The following is a 9,245-nucleotide window of genomic DNA, read 5'->3' on the forward strand; positions in this document are numbered from 1 at the left end:
TTGGAAACTAGTATGGCAGAAACTAGGCATGGACCCTCATTTAACACCATACACCAAGGTAAGGTCAAAATGGATCCCTGATTTAGGCATAAAGAACGAGATTATAAATAGATTAGAGGAACATAGGATAGTTTATCTCTCAGACTTGTGGAGGAGGAAAGAATTTATGACCAAAGAAGAACTAGAGACCTTTATTGATCACAAAATAGAAAATTTTGATTACATCAAATTGAAAAAGTTTTATACAAACAAAACTAATGCAGACAAGATTAGAAGGGAAGCAATAAACTGGGAAAACATTTTTACAGTCAAATGTTTGGATAAAGGCCTTATTTTCAAAATATATAGAGAATTGACTCTAATTTGTAAGAAATCAAGCCATTCTCTAATGATAAATGGTCAAAGGATATGAACAGACAATTCTCAGACAAATTGAAACTATTCCTAGCCATATGAAAAGATGCTCCAAGTCATTATTAATCAGAGAAATGCAAATTAAGACAACTCTGATATACCATTACACACTTGTCAGATTGTCTAGAATGACAGGGAAAGATAATGTGGAATGTTGGAGGCGATGTGGGAAAACAGGGAGACTGATACATTGTTGGTGGAACTGTGAATACATCCAGCCATTTTGGAGAATGATTTGTAACTATCCTCAAAAAGTTATCAAACTATGACCCTTTGACCCAGCAGTGTTACTATTGGGCTTATATCCCAAAGAAATCTTAAAGAAGGGAAAGAGTCCTGTCTGTGCAAGAATGTTTGTGGCAGCCCTCTTTGTTGTGACCAGAAACTGGAAACTGAGTGGATGCCCATCAATTGGCGAATGGCTGAACAAATTGTGGTATGTGAATGTTATGGAATATTATTGTTCTGTAAGAAATGACCAGCAGTATGATTCCAGAGAGACCTAGAGAGATTTACATGAACTGATGCTGAATGGAATGAGCAGGATCAGGAGATCATTATATACTTCAACAACAATACTTTATGATGATCAATTCTGATGGATGTGGTCCTCTTCAACAATGAGATGAATCAAATCAGTTCTGAAAGTGCAGTAATGAGTAGAACCAGCTACACCCAGCAAAAGAACTCTGGGAAATGAGTGTGAACCACTACATAGAATTCCCAATGCCTCTATTTTTGTCCGCCTGCATTTTTTATTTCCTTCATAGGTTAATTATGCATTATTTCAAAATCCAATTCTTCTTGTGCAGCAAAACAACTTGATGGACATGTATACATATATTGTACTTAATTTATACTCTAACATATTTAACATGTATTAGTCAACCTGCCATCTGGGGAAGGGGGTGGGAGGAAGGAGGGAAAAAATTGGAACAAAAGGTTTTGCAATTGTCAATGCTGAAAAATTACCCATGCATATAGCTTGTAAATTAAAAGCTACTAATAAAAAATGATAATTCTGCCTAAACTAATTTACTTATTCAATATTATAACAAAAAACTACCTAAAGACTTTTATCAACTTAGAAAAAATAATAAAATTCTTCTGGAAGAAGAAAAAGGCAAGGATAGCAAGGTAATTAATGGGGAGGAATTAAAAGGAAGGTGGTCTAGCCCTATCAGACCTCACACTATATGGTAAAGCAGCAATCAGAAAAACTATCTGATACTAAGAAAGAGAGTGGTAGATCAGTAGATATAGTAATTTTTTTAAAAATGTAATCTAGTATTTGATAAACCCAAAGATCCCAACTTCTAAGACAAAAACTGCTAGAAAGACTGGAAAATAGTATAGCAGAAACATTTAAACCATATATCAAGATAAGATTTAAAAAAATGAGTGCATGATTTAGGCATAAAAGGTGATACAATGAGCAAAATAAGAGAGTAAAGTTTTCCTATCAAATCTAGCAAGAAGAGAAGAATTTATTAATGAAATAAGAGATATTGCAAGATATAAAATGAATCATCTTGAATATATTAAATTTAAAAGTTTTTACACAAACAAAACAAATTCAACCAAGGGAAGTAAAAAGGTATGTAACAATTTTTACAGCAAATATCTCTGATAAACACCTCATCGACCAAATATATAGGGAACTGAATCAAATTACAAGAATACAAATCATTCCCCAAAGAAAAAATAGTCAAAGAATATGAAGGAGCAGTTTTCAGATGAAGAAGCCAAAACTCTCTACAGACATATGAAAAAATACTCTAAAACAATTTAGAGAAACGTGAATTGAAACAACTCTGAGGTACCACTTCACATCTATCAGATTGGCTAAGATGACAGAAAAGAAAAATGATAAATGTTGGAAGGGGTGTGGGCAAATTGATACATTCATGCCCTATTGGGGGAATTGTGAACTGATCTAATCATTCTGGAGAGCAATTTGGAACTATGCCCAAAGGGCAACCAAACTATGTATACTCCTTAATGTAGCAATACCATTACTCTGTCTATATCCCAACAAGATCATTAAAAGGGGAAAGGACTCATGGCAAAGAACTAGAAATTTAAGGGGTATCCATCAGCTAGGGGAGGACTGATAAGTTGTGGTATAGGAATGTCATGGAATACTATTGTATTACAATAAGTGATGAGCAGGATTATTTTTTTAAAATTGGGATTACATGAATTAATGTAAAGTTAGATGAACTAAACCAGGAGAATATTGGACACTGTAATAGTAACACTGTACAAAGATCAACTATGAATGACTTAGCTCTTCTCAGCAATACAATGATCCAAGATACTTTCAAAGGACTCATGAAAAAATATTATCTACATGCAAAAAAAGAATTGAAGTAATCTGAATTCTGAAGCATACTATTTTTACTTTTTTCATGGTTTCATTTTTTCATGTTTTTTTCCTTTTAGTCTGTTTCTTCTTTCACAACAAGATTAATATGGAAATGTTATACATAATTGGATAAATATATCAAACCTCATCAAATCGCATTTTATGGAAAGGGGAGGGGAGAGAGGCAGATTTGAAATTTTTTGAATTTCAAATGAACATTAAAACATTGTGAACATCTTATTTATATTTTGGGGGGAGGGAGGGAAGGTGACAGCATAGAAAGAATATTAGTAGCTCCTATATTACTGGCATCTATTCAGTAAGAAATATTTTGTGATTTTTAAAATATACTTAGCAGACCTAAAAAACCTGTAAAATTTTTTAAATTACACATAATTGAAAAAAATAAAATGCTAATAAAATTCTTTAAATCACTATTGATTAGAGAAAAGTAAATAAAAACAACTCTGATATGCCACCTTACACTTATTAGATTGGTTAATATGACAAAGAGGGAAAATTATAAATGCTGAATCTAATCTGGGAAAATTGAGACACTAATGCACTGTTGGTAGAGTTTTGAATTGATTCAAGCATTCTGGAGAACATTTGGAACAATGCCCAAAGGGAAAACTATGCATCCCCTTTACTTCAGCAATACCACTTCTACATCTTTAGCCCAAAGGATCATAAAAAGGGGGAAAGGATCTACATATACAAAAGAGTTCATAATAACACTTTTTTGTGATGGCCAAAAAAAAAAAAAAAAAAAAAAGAAAAGAAAAGAAAAGGAAATTGAGGGGTACCAGATCAATTGAATAAGTTATGGTATATAAAAGTAATGGAATATTATTGTGCTATAAGAAATAACAAGCAGGATGCTTTGAGAAAAATGTAGAAAAGTTACATGGACTGACAAAAAATGATCAGAATCAAAGTAACATTGTACACAGTAACAGCAATATTATAAGATGACCAGTTGTGAATGACTTAACTATTCTTAGTAATACAATAATCCAAGACAATTCCAAAGAACTCATGATGAAAAATACTTTTCATCATGAAATTCATGAATTGGAACTATCTAAATACAAACTGAAACATTATTTTTCACTTTTTTTCCCCTTTTTTCCTTCTTCCTTCTTTTTTGTTTTGACTAATGTGGAAATGTTTTTTATGACTGCACATATATGGCCTTTATCAGATTGCTTACCATCTCAGGGAGGAGGGAAGAGAAAGAGGGAGAAAATTTGGAATTCAAAATTATTTTTTAAAATGGATATAAAAATGCTTTTATTTGTAATTGAGGGAAAATATTTTTAAAAGAAGGAATATTATCAAAGACAAATAATGGGGAAGGAAAAACATGCAAAGAAAACAAAAGATAATTTTGTGTTAAGATGAAAGACTTTATTGATACCCATTCTTTGTTGGAACTAGCTCTGAAAACAGCTGCACAAAAAGCCTCAAGTTGAGAACAGTGCCCATGCTACTCCAAGGAATAGACCCCAACTTCAACATACAATTAAGTCAAAAATAGACTGGAAAAATGAACAAACTAAAACAAAGACCTCGACCATAGAATGTTACTTGTGGTGACAGGGAAAATGGAGAAGAAGCACCGATAGCATATTTCAAGAAATTATGGAGGAGAGGATTCTGGAAAGATGGTGAAATAGGTCAGAAAATTCCAGGCTCTCCAGATTTTTCCCAAACAAGTCAAAATTGTGCCTCAGGGTAAATGTTGGCCTGTTGTTGTCCTTCATTCTTAAAGAGACTGGCATTCCTATGTTAAAGTTGAACTATACTGTTTGACTGGCTGATCAGACTGTTATGAGCTCAGATGCTCTGACACAGGTTGGACACAAATAGCATTCTATGAGCATTTAGTGTGACTTCTCTAACTTTGAGCATCTCATATTTCTTCTGAGCTACTTCAATTCTATATTGCTCATAGAGTAGAGCATCTTCTCTTATGAGGGCACACCATCCTGGGTGGTCCCATGTCATACAATTGATTCTAAAGTTAAGAGAGAACTTGACAGTATTCTTGTGATCATTTTTCCTGTGTGAGTTCTCCATAGAATAATCTTTTTGTCAAGCATTCATTTGACCCATGTGTCCATCCCAATAGAGTTGTGCTCTCTGCAGTAAAATTGGAAGGCTTGGCAGTTTAGTTTGAAAAAGGATCTCAGTGTCTCGTATCTTATCCTGCCAAGTCATCATCAGAATCTTCCTAAGACAATTCAAATAAAAGCAATTCAGGTTCTTGGCATGATGCTGGTACACTGTCCAGGTTTCACAGGTGTATAACAATGAGCACAATGGGTCTTCAGTTTGATAGTCAGTCTAATACCTCTCCTTTTCCACATTTTCCTTCAGACTGAGCTAGTTCTGGCAATGCTTGTGTCAATCTCATTTTCAATGGAAAGTACACTGCCAAGGTAAACAAACTTATCCACACATTCAAAACTTCAACATTTTTTGTAACCAATGGTTCCATGGTGTGGTGCTGGCTGATAGAAGACCTGTGTTTTCTTGGTGTTCATTGTTAGGTCAAAATTAGCACAAGCAGCAGAGAATCAATCCATACTTTGTTGCCTCTCAGCTTCAGAGGATGCATTGAGTGCACAATATCTGAAAACAAAAAATCACGCACCAACACTTCTTCCACTTTAGTTTTGGCTTGTAGACATTTCAAGTTGAGGAATTTACCATCAGTGTGGAAGCTGACTTTGATTCCATGTTTATTCTCATCAAAGGCATTTGACAACATAGCTGAAAACATCATGCTAAAAAGCATGGGAACAAGCACACAGCCTTGCTTCACTCCACTGGTGACCAGGAAAAGTCAAGAGCATTGTCCATTGTCCAGCCATCATAAAATTAACATACTATATTGGTGAACTTCCCTGAGCAACCAAATTTTGATATAATTTTCCAAAAGCTCTCATGACTACCAGTACCAAAGGTCTAAAAACTCTGTTCTGCTCCTGGAATTTTCCTGGAGTTAAAAACAAGTAAGAATTGGGGCAGAATAGTACTCCTCCTGGGGACAATTGGAGAAGATTCAAAGAACAATACAGGACATACATGTATCACTCATAAAGCATCAATATCAGCAGGCTAGTTTGGCTGAAACAATAAACCCTGAAGCTAGCTGGGTTAGGACTCAACTGTAGGAATGTTACCTTCCAAACAGTGTGGGGGTCAGTTTCTGAGGTGGGAAGATTGAGGGAACCTGATGATAAGGAAGGCTGTCTTTTTTTTTTTTTTTTTTGCAATAAATATTTTAATTTTTTATCCTTTTTTTGTTTTGTTTTGTTTTTTTACAGAGACAAATACTCTTCAAGTTTGCTTTTAAAATTCAAGGCTAAACCACACACAGGTACAACCAAGACATAGAAACTCACATTGACACACACACATCTGATTGATTCTCCACTCCCTGACAACCAGGGAAGGTAAGGGGAAGGTAGCATCATGACAAACCCCAGGGGAACAGAAAGGACGGGAGCAGACCCTATGCGCACCCTCCCCATTTCAGGTTTCCCTGCAGCCTAGGAGGCACACTGCCAAGGTCACTGCTTGCTCACTTCACTGATTGAAATGATTGATCAGTTCCATTCTGCGAGAGGGAAGCTCCGTTTCTGTCACACTGAAGCCCCAGATCCCATCTCTTTGGGCCCTGAGCCTGAAGCCCTCGCCCCCTTATTCAAGTGCCTAGGACACCTACTTTTATCTATCAGAGAGACTCTTGTTTGAATTCATAACTGTATATTCAGGAAAACCACCAGGCTGCCTGACATAATGTGGAGGCAAATCTTGCTGATTCTACCCAGCAAATTAAAGAAAAAAACAAAATCAAACAAAAAAAAAAAAAAAAGCAAAGCAAACAAAGAAACCAAAACAAAAATCCCAAAATGGGAAGATTTCTGGTCCCTCTAAAGAACTATTTTCAAACAGAATAAAGTACCATCTTGAATTTTTTCTACAAGAACTCAGCACTTAACTTCAATACATCTAAGTAGTTATTGTTGAATAAATCAGGGTTCACATTTCTAGAGAGAATTAAGCCCTGCTCTGGGAGGGGGTGTGGGAATGAATTCAGAGACTTCTGGCGGCCCGCCTCTGGCTAGCGGATGGGGGATGGCAGGGGTGTTGGGACCTCCGCTGGGGGGGGTGCAGGGACAGAAGCTTTCAAAAGCAAAAAGGGGGGAAGGGACTGGCCTGTTATGAAACATTAAAAATATATATATTATATATATGTACACCTGTCAAGTCATCATTGGGACAAGAGGTTAGAGAACAGGAGAGAAAGGTTCTGACCTGATCTGCTCCCTACAGGGGGATGTGGAGAGTCATCCCTGTGACTAGAGGCAGTGGGACCGCTCGTGTCCACTACCGGGACTTTCCTCTCCCTCCATAACCTGCACCGAGTCTTGGACTGCATGCATGCATGGGGAGCCCAGATTTGTCTGTTCGCAAAAACATACAAAATAACTAGAAATAGAAAAGGTTTTGGTAACCTAAGGCCATCTGCGCAAGCCTGCCGGGGAGGGAACCTGTAGCAAATTGTTTATTTTTTTTTTAAGTACTACAGTGAAAAGGCATTTTAATAGATTTAAAAACATCAGAAATCACCCACTAAGATTAGGTGTACATCCCCGCCCCTCCCCCACCCCCTAGTTCCCTCCGAGGGGCCGTGGTCCGCGGATCAGTGCTTGAGCCACGGGTGGGCCTCCAGGGAGGCCCTGCTGCGGTCGCCGTAGTCGTAGAGCAGCTCCTCGCCGGCTTTGATGTCCCTGGAGGCGATGAGGATGAGGTGAGGCACGCCGTCAATGTCGTGGAGTTTGGTCTGGCAGTTGCCACACTTGCTGTGATTGATCAGTCTGCCGAGACGATGCGTCTCGCGGGTGGCGTCCACACAGTACGTTTTGCTCAGGTACTGGAAATAGTACATGTAGCAGCCCGTGGAGGGGTCCTGAGCGTAGAGGGCCTCGCGCTTCTTGGCGTCAGTGTTCTCGATGAGGTCCCCGTGATACTCCACCACGAACTCCCCTCTCGTGAACTGCTTGGTGGCGATCACTCCGCGGCCTTTGCCATCGATGAGATCGATCCTCATCCCTTCTTCCTTTCCGCTCTCAATGAGCTCGTCCAGTCTTCTCTTTTCTTCGGACTGGAGCTGGGCTTTGCTCTTCCGGGAGCTCCGTCTCACGGGGTAGTAGTCGGTGACTTTGCGATTCTGAGGCGCTTTTCCCTGAGCTTTTCTCCTTGAGGCCTGCTTGGTAGGGGGGGGCTTCCTCGGGGCGGGCTTCCCGCCGGCGGCATGGGCGGCCAGCGCCAGGGCTCTGGGGCTTCCTGCAGCCGTGGGCCCGGGCTCGGGCAGGGGCCCCAGAAAACCCCTCCTCCATTCTTTGCCCGTGTGCCCTTCTGATCTCATAGTGCTCGCCGGGCCGTAGTCGCCGGTCCTCTTCTCCTCTCCTTTCCTGTGCAATTCCGTTAAGGCTTTCCCCTGGCACTTGACGTCATGATATGCCACAGAATTTTCCTCCTGGAATGGAGGACAAGTTCCAGAGGATCTGTGGGAGCTCATATAGGAATAGATCTTTGGCTGGCCCATAAATACATTCTCCCCGTTGGTCCTGGGCCGCACGGGGTTCCTGCGGTCCATAGTCTCCGGATCACGGGCGGGGTCCGCCGCTCCTCCGGCTGGGTTCGCCGCCGCCGCCGCTGCCGCCGCCACCTCCGTGCGCGTCTTGGACATCTTCTTCCCTCTGGCCATGGCCCCCAAGCCTCGACTGCGCCCTGGGATCTCCCGGGAAACCGAAGCTTTCCGGAAAAAAAAAAAATTAAAAAAAAAATAAAGGCCCAGCTGTCTTCCTGAGACTCGGTTCTATTTGAGAAGGAACCAGCACACAGCGAGTGAGAAGCGGTGGAGCAGGAATGCCGCTGTCTGTAAACACTTCCCGGAGGTTTGGGGGTTCTAGGACAGAAGGAAGAACTGAAATGGAAAAAAATCTACCGATTACCATCGGAAAGAGATTCTGTGAGGAAAATCTGCAAAAATGTCCTAGCCAAATTCCGAAACCCCCGATCCAGGAGAGAATTCTATTAGAACAAGGGGAAAAATCAATTATGGTGGCGCCACGATGAAACTCCCACAAGACCTAGCAGCAGCTGAATTAAAAGGCCACAGGTCTTAAAATAAAGTATCTACATATAAATACACATATATTATATAGAATAACTATATAATACGTATATAATATAATAATAAATTATATAATAAATACATAATATTATATAATAATATTTTTATATGTGGAAATGTAAACCATATGTCTAAAATTGTCATTAGTAATTGAGTAGCTTGAAAAAAAGATTTGAATAGAAATAAATATGATATGATCCAAAAAGCATGTAGAAAACAGCAAAAAATAATAATTATGTTATATAAATG

The 9,245-nt window shown here is 39.1% G+C and overlaps 1 pseudogene; it reads right to left on the reverse strand.

The window, feature by feature from the left end:
- Positions 1-4,170: 4,170 nt before the first annotated feature.
- On the reverse strand, positions 4,171-8,946 carry LOC141545787 (N-lysine methyltransferase KMT5A pseudogene; annotated as a pseudogene).
- Between the last annotated feature and the right edge of the window lie 299 nt (positions 8,947-9,245).

This window comes from Sminthopsis crassicaudata, chromosome 6, assembly GCF_048593235.1.
Source record: "Sminthopsis crassicaudata isolate SCR6 chromosome 6, ASM4859323v1, whole genome shotgun sequence".
NCBI classification, from domain to species: Eukaryota; Metazoa; Chordata; class Mammalia; order Dasyuromorphia; family Dasyuridae; genus Sminthopsis; species Sminthopsis crassicaudata.